This window comes from Oncorhynchus masou, chromosome 19 (assembly GCF_036934945.1).
Source record: "Oncorhynchus masou masou isolate Uvic2021 chromosome 19, UVic_Omas_1.1, whole genome shotgun sequence".
Taxonomy (NCBI): Eukaryota; Metazoa; Chordata; class Actinopteri; order Salmoniformes; family Salmonidae; genus Oncorhynchus; species Oncorhynchus masou.
Genome location: NC_088230.1, coordinates 13,538,039 through 13,551,116, shown reverse-complemented (window position 1 = coordinate 13,551,116; position 13,078 = coordinate 13,538,039).

The following is a 13,078-nucleotide window of genomic DNA, read 5'->3' as shown; positions in this document are numbered from 1 at the left end:
TGTTCTTGTGCATTTCTTTTTGGTTGACACGGTCATGGGTGAAAAGTGCATGAGGTGGAGAGATTGCACAGAAACATGAGAGATGTGGGCCATAAAGTTGCAGGAATTCTTACCATTCTTAACCCATGAAAATGTTTTCTCTTGTGATGCTCTTGTGTGTATAAACGTGGTTGCTATTTGACATGCGGGGGTAGCGACACCTGCAAAAACATCTGCTAAATATGTGTATGTGACCAATACAATTTCATTTGATTTAGTTCACCAAAGGCAAATGCACACAAAGTGGTGACTACCATTGAAGAAATCCCAGCATAGATGGTTCCACATGTAGTCTAAACCAGAGCAAGTTATTATCAATCACATTTATTTATAAAGCCCCTTTTACATCAGTCGATGTCACTAAGTGCTGTACAGAAACCCAGCCTAAAACCCCAAACAGCAAGCAATGCAGATGTACAAGCACAGTGGCTAGGAAAAACTCCCTAGAAAGGCCGGATCTTCGGAAGAAACCTAGAGAGGAACCAGGCTCTGAGGGGTGGACAGTCCTCTTCTGGCTGTGCCGGGTGGAGATTATAACAGAACATGGCCAAGATCTTCAAATGTTCATAGATGACCAGCAGGGTCAGATAATAATAATCACAGTGGTTGTAGAGGGTGCAACAGGTCAGCACCTCAGGAGTAAATGTCAGTTGGCTTTTCATAGCCGATCATTCAGAGTTAGAGACAGCAGGTACGGTAGAGAGAGAGTCCAAAACAGCAGGTCTGGGACAGGTAGCACGTCCAGTGAACAGGTCAGGGTTCCATAGCCACAGGCAGAACTGTTGAAACTGGAGCAGCAGCATGATCAGTTGGACTGGGGACAGCAAGGAGTCATCATGCCAGGTAGTCCAAATACAGCGTTGTATATCAATCAATTTCTTTTTTTACCTTGATATATGTATAGGGACATGAAAGGTTTTATGAAAACAGACTGCTATAATCAAACTGACACAGGATGTAGGTGTCTGATGGTGCTGTATACTGTGGCTCTATATAGTCTGTTGCAAATACAAAAAAGTAATTTGCTAATGTTTTTTTATACAAAAACAATTTAATAGAGTAATGTAATATAGAGTAATATAATAGAACAACAGGGTCTGTTTCCTGTACGTCTACGACATGCCAGGGTAAGATTTTATGTCACACGAGTTCACACTTTGCTGACGTGGAAGAGACAAGCTCGGTGAATACATGGTGTGTGTGTGTAACTAGAGCTTGTAGTCTCAGTTTTTACAAGTAGCTGTCTCGTCAGTATACAGGATGTAAGAAAGTACCTGATTTGCATTGAAGACAACTTCCTGACATCTAAAGTCTTAAAATAAATTTGGGAGGAACTTCAAATTAAATCATTTTAGGCTACTTTACATGAAATATCAAGAGAGAGAAAAAATACATCTACAGAGGAAATAGCAAAAAAAAAATCTATCTTTTCCTTTTGTCAACCAAGATTTCACTGCAACTGCATTTCTCATGGGAAACATGTCTATATTAAATAATGGCGAAATAAACTTCAATTGTGAAAGAAAACTACGCAGCTCTGTGTACTATCCTCCAAAAAGAATAAGCACACGCATCAAAATGAATTAAATATATCTGTTTAAGAGACATCTTTCTCACTTGCATCCTTGTGCCCTGCTTGTGTTGTTGAGCATACATAACACAAGCGCAGTCACTCTGTGAGATTTCAGACCCTCGCCACGTTAATAAAACATGCCTCACCTCTTTCACCAGCATAACACCCGTTTATACCAGTTATAGCTCAGCCCTGTTGATATAACAGCCAATCCATCCAGGCTAAAAATACATCATTTGTATATGATATTATTTTGACTGGCGTATTTTCTTCAGTTTGCTGATGTTGTTTTATGACCGACAGTTTATTTGGCGTAGTCGGACTGCTTTTCTTTGTGGTTTAGTAGATGCACATTAGTGTGAACTTGTGAGCTGTGCTTTTCGGCGTTTTCTATTTGTGCCCATTTCCTCCCACAGAAACACAAACACTGTCCAAGCAGCATTAACATGACATTTTAAGTTATTTTGCTGCGAGGTTGATGGACTGACTACTCTCACCAAACAGCCTTTCCACCTCGTCAGGCTGATTCCAGTAATAAGCCCTGAATATACTGTACAGTGCTCATAAATAATAGCTTTTAAAATGGAAACCTTGGGGATTCGTTTTTACTGTATCAAACACAATAGGACAAGGAGGCAAAAGGGCAACTCTTATGTATAGCATCTTGCCAACAGGTAAGATCACACAAATGTCTTCGGGTAATTAGAAAAGCAGTCGGTAATGTCATGACACACATAGTCTGGAGAGAGTATTACATAAAAAGAAGGATATGACAATAACAATATTCAGAGGGTTGATATCTTTATTTCATGAAGACACATAGTAATCACTGATAGAGTGTGATCACATATCAGACGATGATAGTGATGGTTCAATAGAATGTTACCTTTATTTAACCAGGCAAGTCAGTTAAGAACAAATTATTGCCTGTTCAGGGGCAGAACGACAGATTTGTACCTTGTCAGCTCAGGGGTTTGAACTTGCAACCTTCCAATTACTAGTCCAATGCTCTAACCACTAGGCTACCCTGCCAATGGCCAATGGGATACAAAAGACCATACCCACCATCACATAAGGGCATATTCAACCTCCCTATCCTAGTCTGTAATCCCCTCGTGCTTCAAGATGTCCACCATTGTCCCTGTACCCAAGCAAGCAAAGGTAACCTGCCAAAATGACTATCGCCCTCCATGTCATCAAATCAAATGTAATTTGTCACATGCGCCGAATACAACAGGTGTATCCTTACTGTGAAATGCTTACTTACAAGCCCTTAATTAACCATCAATGCAGTTTAAAAAAATATATACTAAATTAAAAAAAAGTAACAATTAAATAACAATAATGAGGCTATGTTCAGGGGGGTACATATATAATAACAGAGAGTAGCAGCAGTGGGGGGTCAAGGTTATATAGTCTGGGTGGCCATTTGATACATTGTTCAGCAGTTTTATGGCTTGAGGGTAGAAGCTGTTAAGGAGCCTTTTGCACCTAGACTTGGTGCTCCGCTACCGCTTGCCATACGGTATCAGAGATAACAGTCTATGACTTAGGTGACTGGAGTCATTGACAATTTTTTGGGCTTTCCTCTGACACCGCCTAGTAAATACGCTACCGTTCAAAAGTTTGGGGTCACTTAGAAATGTCTTGTTTTTGAAAGAAAAGCAAATTTTTTGTCCATTAAAATAAAATACAGTGTAGACATTGTTAATGTTGTAAATGACTATTGTAGCTGGAAACGGTTGAATTTTAATGGAATATCTACATAGGCGTACAGAGGCCCATTATCAGCAACCATCACTCCTGTATTCCAATGGCACGTTGTGTTAGCTAATCCAAGTTTATCATTTTAAAAGGCTAATTAATCATTAGAAAACCCTTTTGCAATTATGTTAGCACAGCTGAAAATTGTTGTCCTGATTAAAGAAGCAATAAAACTGGCCTTCTTTAGACTAGTTGAGTATCTGGAGCATCAGCATTTGTGTGTTCGATTACAGGCTCAAAATGGCCAGAAATAAATAACTTTCTTCTAAAACTCATCAGTCCATTATTGTTCTGAGAAATGAAGGCTATTCCATGCAAGAAATTGCCAGGAAAGTGAAAATCTCGTACAATGCTGTGTACTACTCCCTTCACAGAATAGCGCAAACTAGCTCTAACCAGAAAAGAAAGAGGAGTGGGAGGCCCGGGTGCACAACTGAGCAAGAGGACAAGTACATTAGAGTGTCTAGTTTGAGAAACAGACGCCTCACAAGTCCTGAACTGGCAGCTTCATTAAAAAGTACCTGCAAAACACCAGTCTCAACGTCAACAATGAAGAGGCGACTCCGGGATGCTGGCCTTCTCCAGCGCATCTCCAACCACAGGCAACTGAAGAAATTGATCCTCAAGAAATTCTACAGCTGCACCATCGAGAGCATCTTGACCGGCTATATCAACGCCTGGTATGGCAACTGCACGGCCCTCAACTGCAAGACTCTACAGAGGGTGGTGTGGACTGCCTAATACATCACTGGGGTTGAGCTCCCTGCCCTCCAGGACATTCATGCCAGGCGGTGTCTGAGGAATGCCCGGAAGATTGACAAGGACTCCAGTCACCTGAACTACGGACCAACAGGCCCCCGAGATGGCTTCTCCCACCAGGCTATCAGACTGCTGAACAGCAAAAGCACTCTACCTGCGCAGACCTGCACCGTAAAAACAATTTGCACCTTAAAGACTATCTGCACCTAGAGACATATCCAAACCTTACACAAAAGCACACACATACATTACACAAACACACTTACAAATATGCACACGCACACACACACGCATACTCACACAAACACACACACAGTCAATGCTGCGGTTCTATTATATGCTATTTAGTTAAATGTGCGGCCATGTCACTATTCACTTTACATTTGTAAATACAATCAGACTTGACATAGCACATTCATAATCTATACTGTATATTCTACTGTGTACATATCCGTTTATTACTTTGCATACTTCCATGGCTTCTTCTAAGTACTTCATATTTTTTATTTGACGTTTCATTATTGATATTGATTATTGTACTGCGATGTTGAGAGAGCTACCACGCAACATTTCACTGCACCTTTCATACCTGCTGTAAACTGTGTATGTTTTATTTAATGCTGTAAACAAATCATTTAATTTAATTTGACCACCACAGCACGCTAATAAATTGCAGCAAGATGGGATCCATTTTGGAATAATGACAGAGGTCATACGGCGTGACAGGGACAGTGAGACGGTCATCTGGTGCATCGGCCCTCTCCTTCCACCACACTCTCCTCATTAATAATTAATCCACTCAATGACCAAGGCAGCCTGCTTAATTGGACCTTGATGAATCATTAAGTACCCAGCACCTGGCAAGAGCCAATAGGGCCCTCCTCTGCCCAAGGGGGAGGGGGGGGGCACCACAGCCCCTCCCCTTTGCCACCATTGTCCTTGGCCTGGTTGGTGTTTGTTAATGTATCCGTCTGTCTGAGTCTGAGAGCTGGGTGTCGGCAGCAGTGGCACAGGTAACTGTCGGGACAGCCTAACGGCCTACGGGGCTTTGGGGGTCCTGTCTGTCTGTGGGGCTGATAGGTGACCAGGGCCTCAATCTCGGAAGGTGGCCATTTACGCATCATTCCCCTGACTACACCGTTCAGCCCTGCCCCTCTCTGATCCCTTGTTGGCAGGCTAGGATAGGTCTGAGAGAGTGAGATCAACAGAGCAGAGCGGGCTGGAAAAGGTGGTGGCGTGTGGGTGGGTTGGGGAAGAGTGGGGAGGGAGCAGTTGTTGACAAGGTTCCCCTGTCCTGTTTCTAATTTGTTTTAAGGGCTTGTCTGGGTCACGTTCAGTGAGGGTACAACATTATAGAGTTCAGAAGGGTCAGTATGGGCCCCGGTAAAAAGTAGTACACTAAATGTAGTGCACTCTATAGGGAATAGGGTGCCATTTGGGACACAGTCAGCATCTCATCAGACAGTATCTCATCAGACAGTACATGATTCCAAGTATCCCAATCTGAAAGTTGGCCCCATGCCATTGTCTCATCACTTACACCCAATCACAAATCAAGCCCAAATCCACTACCTGGAGCCAGGTTCATAAACCTAGTCCTAGGGATCCACAGGGGTTCACATTTGAGCCTTTTCCCAGCAATAACTCACCTGATTCAGCTAATCAAATGCTTGAGGAGACTTGTATAGATCTTAAATTATTTGATAGGTATAGGCAATATTGTCAGAGGCCCTCTAGTTATCTATCAAATTTGTTCAGATGTACACAACAGCCCAGGGCGTGGCTAGGGGTGGTTTCTGGAAAGGACCATAGACAAATTCCATTCTGTCTGCTACTGATTTGGCATTACAGCTATATGCTTAATAAAACAGGGAATCTATGTAACTAATTTCTGAGGTCTGTGTTGTGAAATATTCTGGCTGTGTCAGTGAGAAAAATATCGGTGGGAGTTCTAGGTAAAAAAGAATAAGAAGAAAAAATAATAAATGAATTGAGGCAGAACAAGTTATTTTGATTCATTGTATGGAATTGTTACCGAATAGACAGAAGCAAACCAATACTTCAGAACTTGGTTCTGGAAATTGAAAGTAAAACAAAACTTGTTAATAAAGAGGAAGAAGTCTCAACCTGGCCACATGTGAGATACTTAACACCAAACATGTCTCTTCATTGGTTAACCATAAATATTCAACCTCACACCCTTGCATGACAATGTCTTGTAACGGGGCCCAGTAATGTCAATCGTGACCACATTTCCACTTTAGTGATTCAGCAGACATTATTTTCCAGAGCGATTTACAGTAGTAAGTGCATACATTTTCATCCATACTGGTCCCATGTGGGAATCAAACTCACAACCCTGGTATTGCAAGTGCCATGCTCTACCAACGGATCCACACTGGACCACTTGTGAGTGAATTGTCACCAAACACGTAATTTTGTTGCATTTAGGGTCTCACACATTATGCAAAGGTCCGCACGTCATTCACCATGTCCCGACATGGGGGAAAACACAGAGTTATCATAAACCGCCAATTAAAAAAACAACATTAATTTACATGTTCAGGCTTGTATGAATGTCTTGCTTAATATAATGTTTTGTGTCGCTGTCGCAAATCAACTGCATTATACTTTTTTTTAAAAACACTTACATTTCAACCAGTAACATGGCTCTTTGGCGAGCTTTGCTTCGAGCCTATGTCAATGAGCGTTAGCATTCTACCTACCAACTGCTGCATCCAAAATAGGTATTTTGTAACTATCACAACCAAATATAAGCTTAGTGACTTTTGAAGCAATGATCAAAACAACATTGTAAACATGTGAGAACCCCTAAATAGTTTTCTGTTTAGAAGTAATAACTAAGTAAATCTAAGCTATGTTTAATGGCCAGTTGTTTTCCCCCACGGTGACCATTGTACTTGTTTATGATGTGAGTAGTGATTCAAAATATTGGTACATCCAACCTGAAACAACAGTGGCAGGTTGACTGTTTTGTTGTTGTCTGAACTGCAGATTGCCCATTTAAATTTACTCCAAGCCACACCGGGAGGATTAGCAACCCTAGTTCCCTGTTCAGAAGGAATATCCTATAGATTACATAGGGCCATACATTTCCCATGAAGAACTACAGGTCAAACTGTATAACCTGGCTTCTTATTTTGAGACTTGTAATTCAAAGGGAACCATTTTCTTTCAACTTCTTTTCTTTCAACTTCTCACATAACAGTCCATGATGAAGAGTCCAATCTTGGCTTGATCATATTATAATGCATGAATAGTGGAATTCTTAAAGCTGGGTTTCTCTATAGGGACCCACAGGAATGCACGTCTTCCAATACAGCACTTCGACAGGTCAAGGCTTGCTTGATGATGGTTCAATAAAATGAAAGTTCATAGACTGATCTGTATGATACAGATGGAAAACATTCAAAAACTCAAAAAATAACCAGTTTCTAAAATAGCTATGTACAGTATGTGGTGTGTTGGGAGGGGTCTTTTTAAGGACCTACCTTGGCATGAAACTCTCTTTAACTCTTCCTCTTCCCACAGAAAGCATCTGCTTGCTTTGCATAGTGGTGACATCTCTCGCACGGACCCACTTCTCTGCTGTTTGAGGTCAAGTTTGTTAGTTTACCAAGGTGTTTGTTTTACACACTCTCTCTTCCCTACTCCTTACTGATCTCTCTTGTCTCTGAGGCTCTTTTGTTCTTTCTGCTGCTTCTCTCTCTCTTTCATGTCACCCTCCATTATGTCTTCCTTTTTCCTGAAAGGCATGCATTTTTAATGCACAAACAAGCGTGGGCTCCCACTGACTTTAGCCCCGGGAAACACAATCTCACTCTCGGATCCTCTGTTATTCCTTGGAAAAAGCTTCCTCCTTTCACAAAGGATGATTCCCCAAATGCACAGGATCTCAGGCAAGCATGAACAACTGTGAAATGAGCATGCAAATGCTACAGATACTATCTGTATGTAAAGATTATGCTTCAGCTACAGTATATCATAGACAGACTATTCAGTCATTGCATAAGGAAACAAGATATTTCAATAATGTCTTTATACTTCTGCTGTTTAACATAAAATAAATAGCTAGAAAAAGGTCACAAAAACAGGTGTGCTCGATAGAAAGTTTAATATTATAGGTGAAGGAAGGATAGATTGTCAATTGGGGACCGCCGGGACCAACTTGATGTTCTTACTCAGTTTTGCATTTTACGTCCAAGATGTTACAGCAAACATCCGCCAACCCAACCCAAATCCCAGATGTGTGCTTATGGGTAAACCTTTATGTATTGGCTGCATTGTAATGACAAACAAAGATCACAATAGTCTTTAGGAAGAGAAAATTGGGTCAAACATATTTCTACATTTTGCTAACTTATGGACCTGTTTCTCCCCCTACTGGCTAACCGAGGTACAAGCAGTACCAGTATGTGTTGACAATGTCATGTGGTGGTGATAGTCCATCGTTCTTCAGCCTGAACCTGTGGAACAATAACAAGGTGTGCAGGTTTTTGTTGCAACCAAGTACTAACACACTTGATGAAACAAATGGACTAATCATCAACCCCTTAATTAGCTGGTGTGTTAATACTTCTTGACTGGAACAAAGGGGCGCACAACCTACAGGTGACAGGATTGAGGTTGGAGACAGTTACCTCATGAAACGAGAAAAATAAAATCCTTGGCAAAAGAACACACACCGATAAATAAATGGGTGGGTAGATGGACAGATGGATGAGTGGACTGATGGAAAAGGGGTAAATTAATAGGTATATATTGTAATTGTATTTATTATCACAGACCTATCATTAGAAAGTACATAAAATACAAACCAATACCTCTAGGGTAACAGTATCTGAGTTGAAGACTGTACATGAAGTTGTTATCATGCCACTAGATGGAGACAGAAAACTAATTGGTAACTCATAACTCAGTGGCTTGCCCTCATTTCAGGGCTAGTGTGGTTGCTCTTAATTTGTTCTCCTAGTCTAATACAGGTATAGATATATGAGAACAATGAAGATGGGCTCCTCAAAACATTATCTATTCAACACTGTCTACCTCAAATAGGCTTAGTTCCTGCTCAAAACTGTCACATTTTCCCAAATGTTTCAAACCCGATAAGGATGGAGCAGACCGTTTGGTGCCATTCAGACATTCCATAGAGTCTAATCATTGGGCTACTAAAGTGGTACTAAAAGAGAGATATAGCACGTCCTGTCTTAAACGCTGTGTAGTGTGAGTAGCGCAAATGCTTCCTCTAGTCTGCAGGTTGGATGATGAGTCAGTCTGAAGTAGACCGGCAGCTAGCACATAATAATCATGCAAAATAACCAAGTCAGGCAAATACAAAGACTTAGAAAACTTGTTCAGCCAGCTCCCAACCTGCATCCATTCAGTTAGACTGATATTTTTCAGAAACGCTGTCGACAACTTGGGACAGAAGTCTTTTTTTGTCTATTTATTAGACATTTAGCAGGATAAAATCTCTTGAGAAGTTCCCTGTCTTTTTCAAGTCCCCAAATGAAAAAACTCAAAACACACAAACTATACTTAGGAACAATACACACCCTTGCAAAATACAGTGTATTCGGAAAGTATTCAGACCCTTTCACTTTTACGTTACAGCCTTTTTCTAAACTGGATTCAATTGTCCCCCCCCCCTTCCCTCCTCAATCTACACACAATACCCCAATAATGACAAAGCAAAAGCTGATTTTTTTAAAGTTAAATTTGAAAATGTATTAAAAAAATGAAATATCATATTTGCATAAGTATTCAGACCCTTTACTCACTACTTTGTTGAAGCACCTTTGGCAGCGATTACAACCTCAAGTCTTCTTGGGTATGACACTACAAGCTTGCCACACCTGTGTTTGGGAAGTTTTTCCCATTCTTCTCTGCAGATCCTCTCAATCTATGTCAAGTGGGATGGGGAAGTTCCCTGCATAGCTATTTTCAGGTCTCTCCAGAGATGTTCGATCAGGTGCAAGTCTGGGATCGAGATGGGCCACTCAATGACATTCAGATACCCGAAGTCACTCCTGCGTTGTCTTGGCTGTGTGTGCTTAGGGTCGTTGTCCTGTTGGAAGGTGAACCTCTGCCCCAGTCTGAGGTCCTGAGTGCTCTGGGGCAGGTTTTCATCAAAGATCTCTCTGTACTTTGTTACATTCATCTAACCCCTGGCCTCCTTGTCGTGCCGCTGAAAAACATCCTCACGGCATGATGCTGCCACCACCACGCATCACCGTAAAAATGGTATTGGCCAGGTGATGAGTGGTGCCTAGTTTCTTCCAGACATGACACTTGGCATTCAGGCCAAAGAGTTCAATTTTGGTTTCATCAGACCAGGAATCTTGTTTCTCATGGTCTGAGAATCCTTTAGGTGCCTTTTGGCAAACTCAGAGCAGGCTGTCATGTGCCTTTTACTGAGAAGTGGTTTCTGTCTGGCCACTCTACCATAAAGGCCTGATTGGTGGAGGGCTGCAGAGATGGTTGTCCTTCTGTAGGGTTCTCCCATCTCCACAGAAGAACTCTGGAGCTCTGTCAGAGTGACCATCGGATTCATGGTCACCTCCCTGACCAAGGCCATTCTTCCCAATTGCTATTTTTGGCCGTGCAGCCAGCTCTAGGAAGAGTCTTGGTGGTTCCAAACTTCTTCTATTTAAGAATGATGGAGGCCAATGTGTTCTTGGGGACCTTCAATGCTGCAGAAATGTGTTGGTACCCTTCCCAAGATCTGTGCCTCAACATAATCCTGACTCTGAGCTGTTTTTGCTTTGTCGGGTATTGTGTGTAGATGGATTAAATACACATTTTTCTCATCAATTTTAGAATGAGGCTGTAGTGTAACAAAATGTGGAAAAAGTGAAAGGGGTCTGAATACTTTTCGAATGCCCTATAATATGGGAACTACTGTCTAGTAACAATGAATTTAAAAAAAAATTAAAGACAAGTTGTAAAACTAGGCCTAGGTCTATTGTAACCACTGTTGATCCACTTCTGAGCTCAAGTTAAGATTGTATTTAAATAGGTGCCTTGTATTTTTTTTCCTGTATTAGCCGTTGCACACAGAGTTTTTATATCTAAGGAATTATCAAACTTTTTTCTTTAATGACAATATGTTTGTTTTTTTCATTGAAAAGGTGTCAGAGCGTTTGGTGGGATTGGCCTTAAATCAGTGGTTCCCAACCAGGGGTACTCGGACTTGGCCTATCCACGGGTGGGTACTTGAGAAGATTCATGAGACCATAGGCCTACTGGTAAAATGCAAATGAGGGGGTACTTCAGGAGTACTCCAGGCAGAGCAAAATTCAGTTGGTGATACAGTAACGGAAAAAGGTTGGGAACCACTGCCTTAGACCAATCGTCATACAGTACATACATAATCCGGCATCCTTGGGACGTACAACTCTGACATCACCCCATAGAAGTAGAAATGTAAACTCATTAGCGTTAGGTAATGGTTATGGCTAGGGTAGGGTAGGGATGTCTCAAAGATTCCGGGTAGCACTAACCCTTTCTTCACGTCTTACTTTCTCTATGATCCATTTCAAATATTATCCTCATGGTCACTGACAATACTTGTATAACCAATTAGGGTCAGTAATGTTGGGTAGTTGAGGGATTTTAGAAGAATGTCTAAAGGCTCATATGAAATAAGTAGACAAACAGAATAGCCACAATATTTTGTTTCAAATCAGCATAAGATTCAATTGAATACACCAACTGACGTGTCAATTCTGTCAAATTTCCTGGGCCACTTTTATGGATGTGCACTGTTAAGCTTACTGTATGTTTCCCAGTAGAAGCAGGTTTTTTTCCTGGGAATTTCCTGCACCATTTCTTTCTTGAGGCAAGTCGAAGTTCAGTTGCAGAAGTCTACACCCCTTTGCTGGGGATTGGTCAGCAATATCTAGTGTTTGTTGTTTACTGCACCAAACATAGTTAGACGCAAAATTGCAAGACTAAAGACCTCTGCAAACACATTAAAATGAATGGCAAATGTCTTGATTTATCTTAGATTCATTCTGACTATTTTAAGAAAGTGTTTCTTTATGTGTTGTTGGAATGGTGTTGCAAGAGGGACAAACAGTAATATTGCCACTTTTTTTCTAGTTTTTCAACCAAAGGCCTTTTTAATGGAGTATGCGAGGCACAGACGTTCGCTTTGGATAGGGAGACACAATACGGAGCCTTCCAGCGGCTTCCAGAGGCCAAATTGAGCACCATACCGCATCGCCTTGCGCCTCTCAAATTTTGTAACAATGCGGAGACTTCCAGAGGCATGCAGAGGCCAAATTGAGCACCATGCCGCATTGCCTTGCGCCTCTCAAATTTTGTAACAATGCGATGGGCTCCGTATAGCTCCACATGATTGGTTGACGGTAGGGCGGGAGGTCCTGTATAAACACAAACTCACTTCCTTGACAACAACTGGGCTCCTCCGCGAAGCGCATAAAGTATGTTTGGTCTGATTTCTGCGGAGGCCGCATCGCAGTACATGCTGTATGGCAAATGCAGAAGTCGGATTGACCATGAAGCGCCTTTTAGTGTCGCCTTTGTTGTCGCACCTCAGTCTTGTCCGTGGTTCTGCTGTCATTGCCCTTTCTGTGTGCTGACAGGCAAAGATGGGACATATGTTGGGGGGTGTAATCACTACTCACACAATAAGAATAGCTTAATATGCATTTTTAAGCAAATACAGTCCTGCACAGAGTAATGGAAACCCATTTTTGCAGGATTTACAAATTACACAGTGGTCATTTTCTGATATACTATCTGGTCAGACCGGTTTGGTTGGACAGTGACCTAGAATGCAGCCTAGTTTCATCACATTTTTCTTATGTTTTGATATATGTATATGTTTATTGAGGTGTTGAAATAATAACAACATTGTTTTATTTTGTTCACTGTTGAATTTCTTGATACTTTTGT